We start from the raw sequence: 10,332 nt of genomic DNA on the forward strand, positions 1-10,332 counted from the left end.
ATAAATAAAAATAAATTAAGTAATACAAGAAAGGTCTTGTAGCTTTGAATCAATAGACTGGATAGCAGCTGAGGAGATACACATATGTACTCTTCTCCTTAAATTAAGGTTTCAGGTCTTGGCACTGGAGCAAGTTGTTTTATCTCATTTTATCTCATTTCCACCACCTTATATCAAAGTCTGTTTCGGGAATAAAAACAAAATGAAACATAAACTACATTATTATTTCTGAAAGCTTAGATGAGTGTATTTTTGAAACATATGGAGGTACATTATCTTCATTATGGCACAAATTACTGCTTAAAGGCTGATCTGAAAGAGGCTGCTAAGACATGCAACTAATAGCACACTTGAGTGTTTGGCTCTGCTGTGCAGCACCAGAGTAGAATGGTGTGCATACATGTGTGCACCTCTGTGTGTGCACATGCTAATGTGCTGGCCACTGATATTGCTACCAGAGAAGCTGATATTGTTGCTCATTCATTGGACAAGTTTATCCTATTCTTTTAAACACTGGAGGAGGTACTTAATGATATGAAGTCGGATATTTCAGCAAAGTTAGCCTCTTTATCAATGTAAACTATTTTTACTTCTTATTCCAAACTGCTCACGATAACCCTGGTGTTTAGCTTGACTGTGAGTATGGTTCCACTGAAGTCTGGAACAGAGGTGTGGAAGAGCTCATGTAATAGTGTGGCACTTCTATTCTCTCACTTGATGGCTTGAACATTAAGCATCTCTAGGAATTCCCCCTTGAATGTTTATTTTTGAATTCTGATAGTAATCTGCATAGAAATGATAAGAACAAACAAGCCAGCTCATTTTGAGATGGGAATTAATTTCTTGTGAATATAATTGTGTGATATAGTGGTGCTATGTATGTTGACTCTACAATCACTTCCTGGGCCTGTGACTTAGGTCTGTATCAGGATCTTCGGATCAATTTGCTCTCCTCTGTCTTTCTCATGGACTGACAACTTCAAAGCCCATCCTCACAACCCTCTGTCCTGGGAGCCCCTTAACCTTCACAGTGAGAAACTGTGGAAAGCCATCATTGTTTTCATATTTGATGACAGGCTGGCTGTTGGGAAATGAAGGTAAAGAAAGGAGAGCTCCATCACTGTCCAATTTGCTTTGTTGCAAACTTCTTAGCTTCATGTCGTATTTTAACAAAGATTTATAACATACTGACTGGCTCAGGCCCCAGGGTTCCTAGAAGTTAACAGTGGGGGGAGGGAACAAAAGCTGCTAATAAAAATGTAACATTACATTATGGTAATTAGCATGAAATGTGAAGATTTTATAAATTGCTTATCTGTTTTAATTATTCTTGAGACATCTGTAATATTAATGCATGGATAAAGAACAGTTAATTGGAAAATAAATGAGAGATCTAAACGTATTTTTTCCCCCTTGTGTATATAAAGGAAGCCTGGATATTAAATCTTGAACTTCCAAATTATTTCTGTTACATTGTAGAAATGTACAAATTAATCAAACATTTATTACATAAAACAAGCCTTGACAAATCTCAATTCTGATGGGTTAACTAGTGAAAGAGTCCTAATGCTGAGAAACTGGTGCAGTTTGCTCATTTTTTATAATGGTTTTCTTGTGATCACCATCACCAGCAAAATCTCTCTGTAAGTAAGTTTTCCTTAAGTGAAATTGCCCTTATTTTCTTCTACCTTTCACCTATGTGATTCTGCTATTCAGACAACAGCATGTTTCAAACATAAACAAAATGACTATAGGATAACAGTGATTTTCCATTAAGTCTTGGGAGCTACTACAAACCCAAACTATATGTATGTCCCCACTGCTTGCATATATTAATGTGTTATGTACGTATGCACATGCTTCATCTTTGAAGAATAAATGCAAAAAACAATTAACCATATGGGTAACCAGAGAGATAAAATTGAAAAGATACGAGGAGAATAAAACCTGAGAAATGTAGCAGATAGAGAGATAAACATCTTTAAATCAAAAGTAGGACTTAGAGTTTCTGCTCTGCTGCAGTTTCATGTTTATTAAAAGGATTTATCCTCGAATCATCAAGACTGAGGCCACTAGCTGTTCATTTCTCCTCCATTTATCTTATTGATTTCCAAGTTATGGGGATTACAAAATCCAGTCATGCAAACCCCCCTCCAAAGCATTTTGCAGACTCCATGAAAAATGCATTCTGCAAAAAATATGGAGTTCACTCTTCCTTCTCTCCTACTTCCAACCATCCCCTCCTCTCTAATTTTTCTTGCACTATAATGAGCAAACAGCTAATATTAATCAGGCAACGTCTCTCTTACAAAAACATTATTATTTCTTCTGTGACTTTATTTTCCTTTTTTTTTTCTTTTTCCTGGTCAAGGTTGTGAAGGCAATATGGAGAAAATCTTCAGAAAAGCAGAGAATTATAGGAATGATTCCCCCAAAATGAAATCTGACAAAAAGAGTCACTATTATTAAGCCCAATTTCTTCAAGAATCTTCATTGACCTTCGTTTTCCAGTGTTGTATGAAATGGACCACTTCACGTAAGTGGACCACTTCCAGGTAAGTATAATAAAGCTCTACATCTTACAGGGGACTTGGAAATGAAGGGGTGAATGCATGGTCTTCCAGATTTCTGCTACCTGTCTGCTTGGATACTTCCTCAGGGTGAGACACAAGCATAACTGGAGCCCCATGACAGAAGTGTAGTTTGATTCATGGCAAGGGGCTACTTCAGACATTTGGGAACCAGTTTGATAGGATGCCTGTCTGTAAGTGAAAAGACATGACATGAGATCTTCTGTTCAAACTTGCCCCTTGCACTGGATTTTGTGCAGGAAGAAACCAGAACAATAAAAAATGCCCAAAAAATCCCATGTGCATGCTGTTCCAACACATGGATAGAGCCAACAGTCGGAGGCAATCTGTCTTCTCCCAGTCCATTTGACACTAGGGCTTGGAAAGTGGGCAGTGATCAAGGCAGCAGGGTAGAAGAAAAACCCTTCATCTGTGATAGTTTTGTATGCTGAACACATCCATAAGCACCATTTTTCTGACATATGAGTGTGATATAATAGGCAGTGCAAAACACTAGATGTTGTATGTGCAGACGTAATACAGTAGGGGAGACACATTTTAAATATTGTTATTAATTATATCCAAAGCATCTGAGTAAGAAAGCAAAATTAAGATTGAGATTTAATGAAATAGTGAGAGATGCATTACCTAGCTGGATATTTGAATAAAAAATGCAAATAAGTGGGAGATTTGAGCAGTGGCTTATGAAAGTCTATTCTTCCTTTTTTCCGTGTGGCTACTTTTGATTTGCCTGCCTGCTTTTTTTCAGGGTTAGCCTAATTATTTTTATTCCCGTGTGTAGGATATTATAAATGCACACAGAGGCTGTAGCACAGACCACGTGTGTATGTTTGCTTGTGCATAGAAATATACATGAATTCACTCATGTATACATATGTATGAACTCTTTATTTTTGTGTTTATGTGGATACATATACACATGCACTCAGTATATCCAATATTTTAAGCCACTCAAGATTTAAGACCGCATATTTTCCAGAATGATTCCTTCAGCTATCATTCGCAGCAGTAAGCCTTCTTCTCCCTGCTCTCTCCTGATAAAACTGCCCTGCCATCACTGACCTGAAATCTCAGCAAGCTGATGGGTAGATCTTCTCTCTGATATGCATTTTGATGAGCCTTCAGTACAAATTCAATCTGGGTTGCAAGCTATCTAATGCATGGCGGGCCTTCTGTTCCTTATTTAATACAACTATATTTTCCTCATTCCATATACTGAATTCTGTTTAAGGGTCTCTGTTCAGCCTAAATTTGAAAACAAAATATACTTCAGCTGATATGAGGAATCTGTACACAAGAGCAAGTGAAAAGAAAGAGCAGCACACGTTTTCAGCCATAATTTAGTACACAGATGGTAACGATAGGAGGTGTTGGTTGCAAGAAATGAGTTGTTCAGGAAGATTCGCTCAGCTGAATTTTGATTTTCTTTCCAGCAGACCTCCTCACATGGTATTGTTTATGCAAATATACCCTCTTTTCAAAAAGCGTCTGGCTTCAGAAAAGCCCTGGCAGTAGAGCACAAAAGCTAAGTTGTACAGAAGCTACCAGACCTGAAAAGACAGGCTGAAAGGAGCAATGGATGCAATATGCAGTCGGCCAGACAAACAGAAGAACCATTCTTTTCTGGGTACCAGTGGTGTGTGGAGAAGGCAGCCTACCCCAGAGGGAGGAAGAAAAGGCCCTGAGATGGGGGTAACTGCCCTGATCCTATAGAAAAAAAATAAAAGGCTAGAGGGACCAGGGCCAAGCATTATAGATGCAACTATGGTTAAGACTTAAAACTGCTTTAACCCGCTTTTAGGACCTTTTGTGGTGCTGCTAACTTTGCCAAGAGAAATTAACTGGAAATTTAAGTTCCTAGTATGTAGGATTGATGACAACGAGAAAAGTAGAACAGTTCTTACAGTAACTTTCTAACCTCTAATAAAGAGGTTTTCTTTTTGCTGTTAGCTTTAGTAAGTATGGACACTGGAAAATATTTTTTCAACAGACAAAATTTAGCTGAGATGAATTCTCTGTACAGAAATGCAGTTACATGCAGTCACATATGAACAGAGAGAGCAAGTGAGCACTAGTACTAGGATGTTCCATTGCATAATATGCACATGATAGGAAATACCAGTTTCTTAATCCAATATAAATATATATATATGTATATATATGTATATACATTCACTTTTCATCCACTAAGTGTTTTATTTCTGCTAGTAATCTAAAAGCTTGGTATAACCCAACAATTATGCAATGAGAAACCATTTGTTTACGTATAGCACTGTATTATAGTTTTGCATTACCTCATTATTCGTTAAAAACACTATTGTTGGTGTACAATATCTTTGTATATTTCCCTAAACATTTGAAATAATACTTCAAAACACACATCCTCCCCCAAGTCTTTAAGTAAAAAGGTGTTAGCTTTCTAATATATTCACATTTTGCATATATTTTTTCAAGTGCTGCATTTAAGTACAGCAGGTGTGTTTAGTACACAAAACACATACAACCTCAGAAACTTCCAGTGTCATGTTTTATGATAACTGCAAATTCAACTGCAGATGCATTTAATCTATTTTGTTTGGTATTTTCAAAGCGTTTCATATGTTATGAAGAAACCATCAGCTCTGTTAAGTAAAATTTTTTGTCAGGTCATTCCTATGATGAATATATGAATAATGTATTTTTAATTTCAGTATTTCTGGATGCTTGTCTTTTAAATGAAAGAACAAGTCTAGAATAGTTGTTTTAAAGGCCACTCAGATATAGCATGAACAGCAGAGAGAAAGCATCTTGAATTGCAGTTCTGCAAAATCTGGTCATTAATTCAACTTTATATCTTATTCTTTTTATGCCAGAAAATCTGAAAACTGAGCGCAAGAGAGAATGGCATCATCTGCATTTCAGTGGCCTGCCTTCAATATAAAAACTATCTTCTTATCTCTCTTTTTTGTCCCCCTACAAGAACTGTAGCAGAGACAAGGCTTTTTTTTGGAGGGTTTGGTGTTAGAGTAAAGGGGTTATTTGCCATCTGCCATCAGCTTGTAGTTTGCATATCAATAAAAAAAAATTAATAAACTAATTTCCAGCGTATATGATACAGTTAATGTAGAAGGTCCATTGTTAGGGGAGAAATAGTATATTCTTATCAGTGGCTTTAAACAGCTATTCATCATTTCTAAAGGGCAATTATTTGGAATCTATTAAACTAGAATTCATAATACCCCTGCATACTGAATTTTAAATAGAAATCTGTATTTAGAGGAAGGAATACATTAGTATAAGTCATTAGAGCATTGAAAATCCATGACTTGTTCATTTTTCACTTACTTTTTTTTTCCTGAGAATATGAAGCACTGAGGATCTGAGCATTTAAAGAAAACTTCCTAAAGTCGATCCTTTCTATATTCACTTTGTTTCAGATGTTGCAAATAACTGCTGAGAAAGCAAACTATCCAGGAAAAACGTTTCAATTAGCAAACCAAAGGTAAATAGCTAGGTAGATAGATAGACAGACAGATAGATGGGTGCATCTATCCTAGGATAAAGGACTCGGTTCCAAAATGTTTGCTTAGAATAGGATGAAAACTCATCAAAGGACAGGGGACAGATATTTCTTGTAAACTGTTTTCTAGCAGGTGTTTTAGTGTGCTGGTTATTCAAAGTTGTTTTTACAAGCCTGGTTATCAATGAATAAAAACAATTGATTAAAATAAAGTAATAGAAAATGATAACAGGAGTGGAGAATAGAAACTGTTTATCATCTTCTACTGGGAGGCTCACAGACAAGTAAAGGAAGACAAAAATCCAAGTCCCAGTAGAGATAAATAGATAAGTTAAAAATCACCATCTCACACTGCACAAAATTTCACAGTAAATCTGGTTTAAGAGATAAAAAAGCACAGCATATGGGTAACTTACATCTGCTTGGGAACTGTGTGAGCACCATTTATTCCAGCAAACACACTGTTAAAACATCACTTCTCACGGGGAGCTGTTCAACACACATGTGCACACCTTATGTCTGTGCACACACATTCGTGAGTGTGCATGCACATGCACTTTTGTACCAAAAAATTTCCTATCAAGAGGTTCAGCCTACTGAATTTGATATATAGCAAACAATTAATCAATAACATGAGTATATGAATGTCATATCTGCTGCTCTTTAGGATCCTGCGACTCACTAATATATAGCCACGATAAAACGACTGTATGGAAGTGAAGGTCATACTTTAGCCCGATTCTTTCTTATCTTTGCAAGGATGATGTTGATATTCTGTTTCTGCAGAAACAGAAAGAAATTACACACAAACAGGGAGGTATTAAGTAAGCTTTCTGGGCTCCTTGTTGCTGCACTGTGGGTGGGTAGAGAAGACAGACATTGCATATTTCATGCCATGGGTGGGCAGCATCCTCCGCAGACCTCCCACAGGGAGAGCATGGCTTCCCCATGGGACCAAGCAACTGCCAGCCCTTGGGAGCATTTTAGTGCAGAATGAGCTGAAACTGAGGAAAAAATTTTATGTTCCCTGAAAAAACTAAGCAGTTAATTTATTACAAGTTTTTTTTTTATTGCCTTGTTAATATAGCTCTTCATTATGGCTTTAGAGAAGGAGATTTGTCACTTACCCTCTGTGGTTTTGGGTTGGGCAGAAGATGCTAGATGCTCTTAAGCAAGAATGCATTTTTGTCACAAGGAACTTTCCAGAACTGATTTTCTGTGCTGTGGTCTATGTTTCTTTTCACTGTAGGAAGCAAAAGGCCACTGATGTATCATTTGAAGGTGCAGTACTGTGTTAGCTGTCTTGCAAGAACATTCATAAACTAGACTTCAGATAAACTAGATTTCACTAGGTCGGACTCCCCACAGCTGCATTTGTGCTAAGTCTGGCCACTTGTTACCCTGTTTGTAATGCTATGACACATGATCACAGGATGTCTTGATCTAAGATGAGACTTGTATACATGAGAAACCTGCACGAACTTGGCATAAATGGGTCCTAGAAGTATTTTACGAGACATGTGAACTAGCTGCCACAGTTTGATAACATTTAAGGTTGTTGTGGGTGAAAAGCTACTGAGAGCAATGCACTCTCCTGCAAAGCAGCAGAGTACATGTTCAACCTGAGAGCACAAGAAAGATTTTTGTCTTAAAAGGAACTTTTCATGTGGTTTAAAGTAAGGCATGTGCGTAAGAAGTGCTTGCAGAATTTGGTCCAGAGTGCTCATCCCTTTACTAAATCAAACCTAGTGAGTAGCTTGATATCAGGTCAGTTTCATTAGAAGCTCTCAATCCCAATTAGGAAACTTATATAGACAACAGTTCAGATTGCAAAAGAGTTTATGCTCATGTTTTAAATGTAAGCTTGAAACACATCCAGAAAGCCATGTTCTCCATTAATTGTCATCTTGTTAAGTTTAATACATTAAAGGCTTCTTCTCTGCCTTGTGTAGTGTTCAGCACATCAGAGACAATATCACCACAGAACCATCTACCCTGTCAGCATTACAACTTGAATTAATTGTTACTGAATCTAAATTTAGGTATCAGGAGAGGATATGCTGAGCAAGTGAAAACACAGAAGTAAAATGACATGTCATGGCTTTGTGGGTATGCAGCTACAAGCCATCACAACAGACACAAGTAAGGTGGTGAATAGACAGAGGTCCTGCACTTGATCATGATTTGCCTGAAAATCAAGGAATAATCAAATAGTCAAGTGAATTTGAACACCAGAACAAATTCAAGAAATTTCTCTGTAGCAAAAAGATGCTTTGGGAGATAAAGGTCATGTCCAATTGTATGTAAGTGCTAAAGAATGAAAGGAATGGCTTTCTAGTAGAAGATAATAAAATATTCTTCTGCCTTCCTATGCACTTTTATTCCAGCTCCAGCTAAATTTATGTGTGTATATACATATATATTTGTATGCATTTTTTACTCCAGTGAAATAAATCATCTTAGTTATGACACAGTTGAGAGACATTGGTTTTCTCTGCACTTTACCTTATTTCACACATGAATCTCTGCCTGCAGATCACACAACACAGAGGATGAGTGAGTGACAGAGGCTGTTCCCTACCAAAAATGTCTGCACTGTGCAAAAAAGGTACTCACTTCCTCCCTTCCTTCTTTTGGGGTCTTATTTCTAGAGGGTTCATCAAAAGGATTATATGTGTGGAAGAGATGTAAAACTCTTCTTAAATTCAGGGAGATGGCATGTTTCACAAAGCAACCCCCTGCTTCCATCCTCCTCTAAACCCAAGAAGTGAAGATAAAGCAACCTGACAGGATGCATTCTTACTGTATTATCTCTCAAACCCTTATAAAAAGAAGCAGCTGTGTCATAATTAATACATGATGTAGTTGAAGATATTATTTATTTGTTAAATTGGAGTATGAACTGCTGTTAAAACATTTTTATTCCTTGGTCTTTACTGTTGTATATTCATAATCAGCTCTTTTGGATAGAGTATAAGAAGTATAAATCTTCCTGAAATTTACAGTGAAGAGTATAATACAGTAAGATTTTCCCTGCTTATGGAATTCTAATAATCAATACTGTATTACGCTCTTGTTGGAGTGCCTAGCACTAACTAGTAAAGACATTTGGCAAAATAAAATTACTCAGGTAATTTTCTTCTAAACTTTTGGGGTCCTTATGGAAATTCTTCAGGGGGATTGTAGGAAACATTACTCTGTATAGGGGTTTTTTTGTTGAAAATTGAATATATTTCTCAGGGAAGAAAACCAACCAACAACTGAAAGAATAAAAAGCTTTTGCTAACAAGAATGACCCAGACAGGTGTATTTACATATGGATATTGGATATTGATATTATCACATTGGAAGGAACATACATATCCTTTTTTAGTTACCACTACTGTCTTAGGTAGTGAAATTGTGCTCATGTTCCTTTTGTGGAAGGCAGTGCACAGGTCAATCTGTAATTGACACCAGTGTGAATCCTTCTTTGCCAGTGTCTTAACAAAGAGATAAGTCAGGCTGATAACGTGTCATAAAAAATACCTTCTTTCCTGTCTGACTTTGGAGACAGGAAACTCTGCTACGTTTTCCAGATGACGAATGTTTGCATGTTTGCATGCTAAACCCAAATCATCTTAACAAATTGATCATCTGCACCATAGGTCCAGTGTTTGACATTGCTCTTAACGAGAATCAACGCTTTGTTTCCATAGCATAAGCCATGTTAGGTTGCACGTGTTGTAGGTAAACTAGAAAAAAGTAGAGGTCCTGGGACCTACTTTTTTCCCTAGGAAATCTCAGATAGAAATCTGAGAGCACTATCTAAAATTGATGGAGGAAAATTCATAGCAATTGTGTGGCCAGTTCTTTCAAATTCATTTTCATAGTACCACTACAAAGGAACTTTTTCCTTTGTTGCAGACCAGGCTGGATAGTTAACCCAATACAATATAAAGAAACAATTGTAAATTCTGAATCTAAACCTACAATAGAAAAGAACTGAAAAAAATCAAATCCTGGATGTTTGAAAATATAATACTCCTTTAAAAATTTTTGTAATTGTAGAACGATTTTGATGAATTGAAGTGGATAAGGAGTAATATCAGTTTGCATATTTCTAAAAGAGAACTCACTGTTCTCATTGGCAGCAAATATTTCATACAAAATTTTTTAAACTATATTCTCCAGTCTTCTACTTTTTCTATAGCGGACCTCAAAGTTGGTTTTTTCTGTACAGTTTTAGTAGTTTTCTTTCCT

The 10,332-nt window shown here is 36.6% G+C and overlaps 1 long non-coding RNA gene across 1 annotated transcript; it reads right to left on the reverse strand.

Annotated features, from left to right (window-relative positions):
- Positions 1-234: 234 nt before the first annotated feature.
- On the reverse strand, positions 235-10,006 carry LOC116795862. Its single transcript, XR_004360178.1, has 3 exons — positions 5,916-10,006; positions 3,654-3,836; positions 235-2,762 (listed from the first exon to the last, which is right to left on the reverse strand). It is a non-coding gene; the product is annotated as an uncharacterized LOC116795862 (long non-coding RNA).
- Between the last annotated feature and the right edge of the window lie 326 nt (positions 10,007-10,332).

This window comes from Chiroxiphia lanceolata, chromosome 1 (assembly GCF_009829145.1).
Source record: "Chiroxiphia lanceolata isolate bChiLan1 chromosome 1, bChiLan1.pri, whole genome shotgun sequence".
Classification (NCBI taxonomy): domain Eukaryota; kingdom Metazoa; phylum Chordata; class Aves; order Passeriformes; family Pipridae; genus Chiroxiphia; species Chiroxiphia lanceolata.